Source organism: Populus alba, chromosome 1 (assembly GCF_005239225.2).
Source record: "Populus alba chromosome 1, ASM523922v2, whole genome shotgun sequence".
In the NCBI taxonomy this organism is placed as follows: domain Eukaryota; kingdom Viridiplantae; phylum Streptophyta; class Magnoliopsida; order Malpighiales; family Salicaceae; genus Populus; species Populus alba.
The window spans coordinates 46,277,343-46,289,776 of NC_133284.1; the positions used below are offsets into that span (position 1 = coordinate 46,277,343).

The window sequence follows — 12,434 nt, forward strand, 5'->3', positions numbered from 1 at the left end:
TGTAGACGTTCAATTCATGGTATTGGCAACGTACATGATATAGCAACGTTACTGTTACAATCCCAATAGCCTTAATGAGTTCAGTGGAAGAATTCATGACTTCAAAAATAAAACACAAAGATACGTTTTCCCCAAATCATCCAATTATAGAAAATAATAATTCGATAGAAAAAAGGTAATTACACAGATCATAAGGGGAAAAACACGGACTAAAGGAATCCCTAGTGAAAACGAAGTGATGCTGATGAGAGTGAATACCATTATCTTCTGGTTTACTGCTTGGGAATTGCATGATAGCATATCGCACATCAAGATTATATAGAGGAGTCAAAGGATATTCTTATCATTTGGCTGGTCCCACTCCACAGATTCCCACCATTCTTTTGGATACACCTGGATTCTTCCAATAGATGGAAGGCCATTTTCAAGCGGGGCTAGAGAGAGAGGTATCCTCTCTAGCTTGATGCAGTAAACAACTTCAAGTTCTTGGAGAGCAAATCATTACCCAACTGCAAATGCTTTTTAGCTATGATAAATTTCTCAATTTCAAAAGCTGCAACTTCAGCAGACTGTCTCGTTCGGCTGCTATTATCTCCCCCATTTTGTCACAAAATTCAACTTCAATCACTTCAAGGTTTCTGAGGCTCTGTAACAAGCCAGAAGTAAACAGCTTTTTTTTAATTGGACAATAATCACCTCAATTGTTCCAAGACAGGAGAAGGGTGCCATTAGATGGCAATGGTTGTAAAGAAGCTCCTTCTCTGCCAAAGAGGACAAGTAAGTTCTTCAACCAATAAAGATGAAGGGTTTCAAGTCTTTCAAGTATATCGGTGGAAAATTTGGATAACAAGAGCAAGCAGTCTATGCCATCACACTCACAAATTACTAAAGACTTCAGTCCAGTTGCTTGTACATTGCATAAGTTTCTGGCATCATGGCATTTAGCAATCAACAGTTTTTGTATGCCTCAGGAAGTGCTAGAAAATCTCCTCTCAGCCCAATATTGCAGTTATATAACTGAACCTCTTTACTTGTATGTTTCTTTGAAATTGTAGAAAGTATAAAATATGTTATGACATGGCCACCTAGTTGTCCTAACATGAACGTACCTGATAGCTGCCTCTCTTCTAGAGATTTTTGGAGACACTAGTTGAAATCAATGACATCATAGAAATGGCATTTCGAAGATTCCAGCTTCCTCAAGCCTGCTACTTCCTCCACTTCAACTGATCTGAAACCTCCCAAAGACTGGTGCAGGCAGAGAAATTGTAAATTGGAGAGATTAGATAACATAGTGGCAGGAAATTCCTTGAGTCTAGTTCTGTCAAGATTAAGATACCTCAGATTGCACAGCAATTCTAGCCCATGAGGCATCTCTTCAAGTGTAGCATAACAGAAATCCAACATCTCCAATGTCTTGAGCTTCGCAAATGATGGTACATGTCTCATCTTGTAACAGCCCATCAGCAACGATGCAGTGAGACACGCAAGACCAGAGACGGAACCTGGTAATTCATGTATAGCAGTAAAACAGAGGTCAAGAACCTTGAGCCCACACAATTGTTTGAGAAAAAAATCCGTAATTAATTCCAGTTTGTAGTTTCCACATAACAATAAGGTTCCAAGTTTGGGATACCTTGGTGAAAGGTTAGACGGAATTTCCTTGATGTCAATCTCCATTAATTACACTGTCAAGGTCCTCGGTCCATTTCTCCTCATCTGGGAATTCTGTTAATTGAGCACCAGCTTCAACCATGGCTCTTGAATCATAATTTGGAGGGCCATATCCCTGATCAAGTCATGCATCTTGACATATCTATAATCTTCAGTTATAAAACTCTCCAATAAGCATGCACTCTCGAGTTTATTAAGCATGGAGTGGCCTTTATCAAATTGGGATTGCCTGCTCCCTATTGCTTCTATTATTCTCTTAACAATCAAATACTCTATCACTTCATTTCTGTTGATCTTGGAATCCTCTGGAAATAACGCACAATGTAAGAGACATTGTTGCAATAATGAATCATTCAAGTGGATATAACTAAATTTCAACATCCTGAACACCTCAAGTTCCATGCTACTTTGTCCAAGTTTTGATTCTTCCCATTTCTCTAGTTCTTTCCTCCACACATAAGCATCTTCCACTCCCCTCATGCTTCTCGCCAAAGTTTTAATCCCAAGGGGCAAACCAGCACATTCACTCGCAAGAAGTTTGGCCAAAGGCTCCACATTGATGTCATAACTCCCTAGTTCCTTGGCAAACAAAATCCAAGCCTCATCCTTAGAAAGAGGCTCCAACTTGACCACGTTCTCTAGGCAACCCATCCATTTACAAACATCTGATGATCGAGTTGTAAAAATCAACTTGCATTCTCTCTCTCCAATAGGGATTCCCACCTTCTCTGCGTCAAAATGATACCACAAATTATCTAAAATCAGTAAAGATTTTTGTTTTGAAACGAATGCTTTTGAAAGTTTTACAGCCCTTCTCTTCTCATCAACTTCATTTGAAAGATCCAAATCAATGTTTTCGGCAATCCGATTCTGTAACTTATAAATGCTAAAATCTTGTGTTACTGTAATCCAATAAACATGACGAAAATAGTTTGGTCTTTTTAGAAGCAAATTATGGATATGCGTCACCAGTGTTGCCCTCACCACAAACACCAATAGTTAAAACCTGCTCCTTATTTAACAGACACCAAAGATCATCCGTATTTCCTTCAAACGCTTGACCCACTTGCTCCGTTATCGGCCATGCATCTCCTCTTGTCTCGTGTACCCCTTCTGGAATCAAATCTACAGCCATGCTCTCTCTGCCACTCTGCCACAATTCAAATCATCGTTCTCCGTTGACAAACCATATATCTCACGCCAATTTTTTTCAATTGATTGACCAACTAGGTCCGTTCTTGGAAATGTATTTCCACTAGTCTCATGTGCATCAACAATATTCCCTTCAAGAGAGCTGCCCATTTTAACAAGCTGGACCAATTCTCCAGCACTCTTGTTCTCTATTTTATCGGTGCTTTCAACTTCCATTAGCATCTCTTCTACATCTCTCGCAAGAGTTTCAAATTTTTTCTTCTTTTCTTGGGAAGAAGTTGAAATCATATTAGCCACCCCATTATTGCTTGAACTTGGCATGGTTTTACGTTTCTTTTTTGTGCCATAAATAGCTGGGTAGGCTGCTTCTTGGATATCCTTAGGCACTTTTGCACAAACATTAATGCCACGCCCTTTGACTCCAGCGAAATGCGATTTGATCCTCGAAATTGAAGTAGCAGCAGCAAATATATACTCACAAAACATGCACTTCAAAAGACCACCAGTCATCTTCTCCACATAATCCCAGAAGGGATCATTCGGTCTAACCATGTTTTACCTCTTTTCAAGTTGATTCCTACATACACAAACAAAATTCATTTGAGAAGAAAGGAAGTTAAACTGGATTAACTGATTCAAATTAGAATTTCTTTTCTTAACAACTAATTTACAAGGAAGTAGAGGGTGGTGATTTTGCCACACCACCCATATATATAACGGCACACTTCACAATAGTGGTGTAAGATGCCGTTGTCGCTGAGCTTACAAGGGGCATGCCGTTATAAAGAAACTGTGCGTTAGAATCACCACCCAGAAGTTGATGATACCAAGAGTCAACAAGCCAACCTATAAATAAACATACAAAAGGTATGAAAAACAAAAGCATGTGTAGTTCACCGTAAATTCAACAGACAGCAGAAAATAAAACAAATAAATAGGAGAATGAAATGAAATGAAACGAAACGAAGACAGCATAGCATACCTCCTAGCTCTAGCTGGCCGGCTGGGTTTGGTGTTGTTTTCTTCTTAAAAGCTGTTGAGGCTAAGAAACGAACAGGCAAACTAGAATCTTCACCTTCAACGAGTCCACCACACGAGCTTTTATCTTGGGAAGATGCTGGTAAGAAATTAGCATTTATTGTCGACAGACCGCCGCCTTTGAGATTACGTTTTGGTTAAGAGTTCTCGTCATGAGTGAGGTGAGTAAAGGGACAAGTTTCTTCTCGTAATTTATGCCAGCTTCATATGAGATTAAACTCTTACCAATTCTGGTCCTCGATTTTGTTTCTTTACCGCAATTCGGCCCAATTACAAATAATCCAGATTGAATTACCTTTTCTGGATGATTTTGTAGGTGTAAAAACAAAAACAACCAAATCCTTCCCACGCTATCCTCTCGAATTGCATCATCAGAAAGAAATTTCACAGCAAGAAAAGCATCGATGAAGAATTAATAAATAATTAATTTTGGTGAAAGCGAGAGAGGGAGAGAAAAAAAAAGGTTAATTTACGAAACGTGAACAACCCGGCAACAAGTAAACTGTTCTTGTCTTCTTCCTTAATAGTGTAAGAGGTTTGTCTTCGTAAAGAAAAGTAAGAAAGATTAACTGCTCTTTAGTCTTACATTAAAATTATATTCTTTTCTTTTCTTTGTTTTCTTTGTTTTTTTTTTTTTTTTAACGATGATGATATTAATGAACATTGCAGGACGCTACTCACACGACAACCAGGTTTATAAATTTTCCAGTACGAGGATTGCCGACAAAGGCTCAGGCAAAAATTCAAAGCATTTCAATAAGTCAATGAATTCCCATTTTTTTCCTTTAAACAAAGATGAGATATTATTTATGATTCCATGAATGACGACCGACAGAATGTGAAAGATATAGTAATTAGGAACAATTTTATACAACATCATACTTTTTCCCAGATTCGTATAATATCTGAAATTAATAATTACTAAGTTCAGATAGGATATAAATATTATATTGTCCGACTCGAAATCCTAAACCCTGCCCGAACTGGACTCATAACCTAAAGATTTAAAAAAATTACAGTTGTACTCATATATATATATATATATATATATGAAAAAGCTTCTCTTGCTCTATTCTCCGATCTCCAGCTAGCAAGGTGTAGAGAGGATATAATCTCCAAATGGTGGATGAGGCGAGAGCTACTTGTCTTGCTCAAACAAGGTAATTAACCTCATTTCTTCAATTTAATTATGCCTAGCTAGAAAGATTTGCATAAATATTAATGCTATGTTTTATTATTCAGATATATATACACTTCTCAATATGCTTGGTTTGATTCCTTCTAGTCAGTCAATTCCTTACGTACTTTTTAATATTCGCCTAGTCGCTTTGCTTTTGCACATTTTATGCTCAATTTCTATCCAAATTTCAAGTAATTTGGTAGTAATCTCCACTTGATTTTATTTAATGATCATTCAAATATTTTCTGCAGAAAATTAATTGAATTTTCAAGAATACTTGATACCCAAAACCTGATCGGATCAAATTTAATTTAATTTATTCCTAACAGGGTTTGAATTGTGTCCGGATAATAAATTTAGGTTCAAGTTCTGGTTTAGATATGGATATTAAAAAAACCCGACTCATGATATCCATTGCCATCCCCATCCCTAATTCCATCTCTCCCTGCTTCCTTTTTTCGCCATGCCTTATGAGCCATTTCCATGTCCAGCTACTACAGAATAAAAGCCAGCGATCTGCCCAAAGACTATTACGTTTATGGGCCTAGTTCATTTGGATGAACAGCCATTGGTTCAGTTTAGACTGGCTCGTTAAGCAGCGAGCATTAACCACCAGTCCGCACGGGAGGTAGGTGATTTACTTCCATGTTCAAAAGGAAGTTCTGATAGGTATCCATTCCCAAACAAAATCAGTTATCTTGGAGCAACATAAAACTGAAACTGAACTCCCAAGAGAGAATGAAAGCTGAAGCAAAGTTTACGAGAGAAGGACTCATATATCACTAGCTGCTGGTAGCTATCCAATTGCCACAGATAGTTAAAAACAAAATGGGCAAGAAGGACCCTCATCAAACAAAATATACAGAGCACTTTCCTGAAAACAGCTTCAGAAGATACAAGAACTAGATTTCAGCCTACCGGTTTTCTTCCCACACGGCATACTAAGGTCGAACCATATCTGTCACACCTTGGAGATACAGTCTGGAGATTAACATTCTGTGATGATGTTTGCCAACCTGCAAAATCAAATTTATCAGCAACAATGAGGGTGGTGTGCAAATGAATTATTTATGAAATGTGCACGAATGAACAAGCAAGGCAGCCATTGGTAATTAGAAACCTTCACATCCTAAGCATCTTTGACGTGCAAAAGGAAAAGATGAACCATTAGAGATTGAGCAAAAAACAAAGAAGGGAATGCACCTTGAAATTTAAAAGGCTTACTAAAGTTCAGAGACTCTCCTAACATGTGATGGTAATGCAATCTTAAAACACAGAAAGAGAAATATCTTAATGCCTTAAGCTTTGGGTTATGAAATATCAAGCATTTAGAATGGGCTATGACAAAATCTTTAACTGAACTAGCTCCATAACACAGACGCAATGAAGTTAGTTGAGTTCAACAATCTAACTATCAAGCTAATATGCAAAACTGGAATGACAGAATCATGTCAAATTTTCAGCAAAATTGAACCTTCCATCCACCATACCACCCAGCCAGTTCATCAACTCAAAACATAAGCAATTACAAACAAAACCAAATTCTAAAACACAATTTTCAAGGGTAGCTTACCAAAGCACTGGGAAATCAATCACAGATGCAACCCAGCAAAAAGTAACTCCAATTCCTCATCTTGTGATACAGTCCTCTAACAAAATTGAAAAAAAAACAAGAAGAAGATTTTCAAATTTTGCTGTCAAATTAGCATCTCTTTTAAGACCACAACTTTTGCTGGTAAATAATTCGGATACCTTAATGGACATAAGTTGGAGGATCTTATTGAGAACACGCAAACGATGAGTAGCATAAGTGCTGGTTGCAGGGAGTTGATTAATTCTCTTCATTTCTTCATGAACTGCTGCCGTCTTCTCTTCCTTACCCATCTGTTTCCATCGAGGCGTGGATGATTGTGTATTTGTCGTAGTATCCATAGCCTCCATCGTCAACTAGGCCACAAAAACACCAATTTCCTTCAAATATGTGGAAACCCAATAAGATAAAGATAAGAATTTAAAAAAAATACACGATTCAAATTAGAGTAATTATTAATTGAGATAATCGTGCACAGTCCCTTTACGAAAGTGTTTGGTTGCTGAGAAAATAGAGAATAAAGAGTACCGGATCTTTTCTTTTCTTGCAATTTCTCGGTAACCAAACAGAGCGTAAAATTAGAGGGGGAGACAGAGAGGGTTGCAGGTTTCGTTCGTCTGCCGATTTGGGAGAGAGGAATGTTTTACACGTGTTGTAGAGCGAAGGGGGAGAGACAGAGCATCAAAGCTCACCGCTTTTCTTATGGCTAACGCTTATATTTCTGTATTTTAAAAAATAATTAAAAAAATTTATATTTTTATTTATTTTAAATTAATATGTTTTTAGTGTTTTTAAATTATTTTAACGTGGTGATGTCAAAAATAATTTTTAAAAAATAAAAAAAATATTTTTACATGTATTTTAGCATAAAAAATATTTAAAAAAGTAATCATATTGTCAAAAATTGTTAAGTGATGGTTTGTTTTTGTATTTTAAAAGTATTTTTAAAAAAATATATATTATTAATTTTTGGAATTTTAAATTCATTTTAATGTGCTGATGTTAAAAATAAATTTTAAAAAATAAAAATATATTATTGTTATGCATTTACAAGCATAAAAGTATTTTAAAACAATTATTATCACACTCACAAATACCCTCCAAGTTTTTTTGATATCTTATGTTATTTATATAAACTCATTTTATCTTGTATTGGTTATTAAATATATTAAAATAATATTTTTATATTTTTTAAAATTTATTTTTAACATTAATATATCAAAAAATATTAAAATTGTTAGCAATTAAATAAAAAAAATAAGTTTTCCAACGAATTCTTATGTTATTTATATAAAACTCATTTTAGCTTGTGTTAGCAATTAAATATATTAAAATAATATTTTTTTTTTATTTTTTTAAATCTATTTTTTAATATCAATGTATCAAAATAATTTAAAAATTAATTTGAAGTAAAAAAAATATTTGTTTTCAAAATTATTTTTGCACCGCAAAAAATAAACAATGTCATATTGTTTAGTATTGTGATAGCAATTACTTTTTAAAGTACTTTTGATATTATCATATTAAAATAATAATAAAAATAAAATAAATAATTTAAAACAAAGAAAAAATATTTTTTAAAAAAAGTATTTTTTAAAACATAAAACAAACTATCCACACTTCAACAAGTTTTAACATGTACTTTTATAAATTCATTACCGACTCACATCTATCTCCATTATCAATATCAAAAACACTAAAGATCCTAGTAATATTATTGCGCATCTACTCATGTATTATTATTCATTATAATAGTATAATTACAAATTTATCCTAGTAAAAAAAAACAATGAACTAAGCTTTTGAGGTAAAATTGTTTTTTCATCATGACACAATTGTCTTTGATATATTTTATGGGGTTATATTTGTCATTTCTTTTTTTTGCGCAATAAAATTACCATTTTAGCCTTGGAATACAAAACTCGTATGCTTTTGCCTTAGAGATGTTTTTGTCCTTTTATTTTTTAGAATAGTTAAATTACTTTGGTGTCCTTTGAGACAAAAAAAAAAATATATAACTCTTTAATAAGAGTATTTTGGTTATTTAATATTGGTTTTCTTGTAGGCTTTGAGGTTTTCTTAGAGGTATTATTATAATTAAAATATATTTAATATTATTTAAAAATAAAAAAATTGTTGGTGCATGGGGGCACCTTGCCCCTTTCATGCATGCAAGGTTTTTAGCCACAAAAATAGCATTTCAGGGTGGCATTTGAAAAATCTTAATGCCCTTTACATGATGGTGTGATGCCTTTTACATAATGGTATGGCGCATGTAACAACATCGCCGTGTTGGTTTAGCGTCGAAGTTTTTTTTTTTTCCTCCTCTCTCTCTCGACCTCAAAATTTGTGCCACCCAAGAAAATTTCATAGTAGCCCATGGGAAGGGTGATTGTGATTTGATTTATTATTTAAATTGTTATTTTTTTCATTTTTTTGTATGATTGGAATTTTTTTTAAAAAAAATTATCATTTAATATTTAATTTATTAGAAAATTAAATTTCATGATTTTTCTAGATTTTGCACATTTCATGTCTAATACTCGGGTAACAAGTTAAAAAAATTGACACATTTTTTTTAAAAAAAAAACATTCATAATTCTTTTTTATTTTTTTTAATAGATTATTCCAGGTTATATAATTTGAGTTGTGGGGTTTGATATGATATCCTATATTAGCTTAGCTCTAATCAATGTTGTTACATATTTGTTATGAATAATTTTTTTTATATATTTTTTTAACTCTATTTTAATATATAAATATTATTTTTTATACAAAAACAAAATATTCAGACTATGCGTGAAAACGTGAACATTGAGGCTTACACAACAGGACCGAGGGAATTTTGATGACTGCCGAAGCAAAAAACTAAAAGAAAAAATATATATATACATACATATATATATATTATATATTTTTAATTTGCATTGTTGATCAGCTAATGACTAGATAACATGTTGGTGTTAATCAGATGGCTGTCGAAAAAATCTTGCCACATAATTTTAATTTTGAGTACTTTAGTTAAGTTTTGAGTTTAATTTTTAATTTTAATAATTATGAGTTTGAGTTTTTTTAAAAATCATTAAAAATTTATATAACCATTAATTTTAAAATATAAAATTAATTAAAGTATATATACAACTAGTTCTAAAATCATTATAACATAAACTTCTTCCAATCATTGAAATTAATAAAAAAAAATCTTGCCACATGAGGTCATTCCAGTTGGATTCTTGTCGAGATGGTGGTATCAACAATGTCATCCAGTGGTGCTTGATGATTCTTTGGGATTTTTCTTCCACATTCTGAAGATAAAATTCCCAACGAGTCCTTTTCTTCCAAAGTGGATCAAATTTCTTCAAAGATATAATTCGATTCATTGCAACTATGTTTTATAATAATATTCGATTTATGTTCGGAATGATTGCCCCATGGAACTTATCATGTTCGAAGAGATGGAGGCAGTCTGGCAGCTCCATCCAATCACCCAAGCCTATTAGTTTTGCAATTTTGTTTTTTATTCATATTTTAAATTAATATATGTGTATTTTTAATAAAATTCAAAAAATATATATATTTATTTTAAATTAATATTTTTTGTGTGTATAAATTATTTTGATGCGTTGATATTAAAAATAATTTTTAAAAAATTAAAAAATTATTATTTTAATACATTTCTAAATAGAAAAAATTTAAAAAAATAATACTATCATATTTTAAATATTTTTTTAATTTAAAAAAATTGAATATTTTTTAAAGTTAATATTAGCATACAAGTAAAAGGAAAGAATCCCACTAGGGGAATTCTAATATTAGGATAATTCTTTTTCTAAGAATCACTTATCTTATCTCAAAGATGGAATCATACTAATTAATAAATTCTATAAATGCAATGATTGGAGATCCCCATTAAGTAATTTTGGAAAGAATATTTAGATAAAGTTAGTATTAATCCATTAAAAATACATTAAAAAGAATGCACTCCTAAGTAATGCCACGACTTTTAATTATAGAACATAAATATTTATTATCTGAAAGATAAATATTCAGTACGAGAAGATTTTCACCGTTCACTTACAAATTCAGTTATAATTATTTTACTTCTCACAATCTGGTAATAACGTAAAATAATATAATGTCATGGATAAATAAGAAAATGGACACCGACAACAATTAACATTGAAGTCCTGATTTCTTTTCAACATTTTGTCATTGATAGAGATGCTAGCATCCTTTTTGGAACGCACTATGCTGTTAGTGGGTGGTTCCACTCATGAAAAATAATAAAAAAAAAAACAAAAAACAAAAAACAATGCTGATGGGAGATTTTAACGGGACAATGTTCCAACACTCTTAATAATTAACAAAAACTAAAACATATAGGTACATCGTCATAAGGTTTTTCACTGTTTATCATTTCATAATTCATAGTGCAAAAGAGAGGAAGTCATCAAATTTCAACTTAAAAAGAAAAAATTATTATTGGGGAAGATATAGACTACCAAAATATTTAATTTTTGTGTTATATGATTTCATATGATAATAAAGGTTATAATTAGGTGTGTTTTTACATTAAAAAATACCTAAAAAAAATTAGATATAAGTTCAGGAATATTTTTTGGTTACAGGTTAATTTCGGATTTTCGATCGATGTTACATATTTTGAAGGTCATGAACTGGTTTAACAAAGTTATCAAAGTATTTCTTAAATGTCCTAGGTAAAAAATGAGTTAAAATAAGTTTTTTGGTCAAAATAAAATAGAATAGTGTTTTTCCAATCACACTAGTGGCTAGATTCTACGATTTATAAATAACACGTTGTCTATTTTTTTCCAAACAGTCAAGATGAATGACGCGTCATTTGCCCCATTTAACTTTTTAAAAAATAAAGGCCCGCACGTTGGGGCCTTTCCTTGATTGGGTCAGGCGTTGGGCTTGGCTTACTAGACTTAGTAGCGTTTGACTTCATTCTTTTTTCTTTTCATTTTTTTATATTCATGGTTTTTTATATGTTTTTTTTTAATTTATATTTTAATTGATATCCATTATGTATGTTTTTTTTTAGCCCTTGTTGAATAATGATTATTCGGCTAGTTTTAGTTTTTTCAAATGTCAGTATAATTTATCTATAATTTTTTTGTATATTTTATATAAATTAAATATTTATTTTTATAATATTTTTAATATATGCAACTTTGTATAATATTTTTTTTTCTTTTATTTTATTCAATAAATTTTAGATGTGTCAATCTCTATTACAAATTGATTTTCATAAACAAATTCATTAGACATAACTAAGTAAATGACATGTGTTGCGATATTAAATATATTGATCTATATTGGTATCTTAATTTTTTCCAATTATTTTTTTATTTATCAATAATTATTATTTTATTTATTTACACAATGATTTGTGATTTATTTAATTGGATGCATGCATAAGTTTTTTTTTATTTACATTTATGATTTTTTATATAAAAAAACACATATAAAATTTTTTACATGTTCAAATTTTTTTGATCATATATTGATATTTTTAATTTAATCTTTATTCTTATAATTGTTTTTTCTTAACTCTTTTATAAAAGTTTTATTATTTTTATACTATCTAATTCAAGTTGATAGTTTATTTTTTTTTTGCTTCTCATTGATGGATTATATATATCCATTTATTGTTATTATCTTTTTTAAATAAAAATCAATTTATTTAATTAATCAGAAATATAACCCAAGTTATCACTACTAATAACTTACATTGCCTATATGTGTCAAGGGATGGTGTTACCTTTTTACCGGGAG

At 31.5% G+C, this 12,434-nt stretch overlaps 1 long non-coding RNA gene across 3 annotated transcripts; it reads right to left on the bottom strand.

Moving 5' to 3' along the window:
* On the bottom strand, nucleotides 1–4,482 carry LOC140955426 (uncharacterized). Of its 3 annotated transcripts, XR_012169463.1 has the most exons (6): nucleotides 3,809–4,477; nucleotides 3,593–3,672; nucleotides 1,637–3,403; nucleotides 1,340–1,505; nucleotides 880–1,248; nucleotides 1–761 (listed from the first exon to the last, which is right to left on the bottom strand). It is a non-coding gene; the product is annotated as an uncharacterized lncRNA (long non-coding RNA). The 3 variants fall into 3 exon arrangements; XR_012169464.1 differs by having other exon boundaries at nucleotides 1–1,248; nucleotides 3,498–3,672; nucleotides 3,809–4,482; XR_012169460.1 differs by having other exon boundaries at nucleotides 1–1,248; nucleotides 3,809–4,476.
* Nucleotides 4,483–12,434: the final 7,952 nt, after the last annotated feature.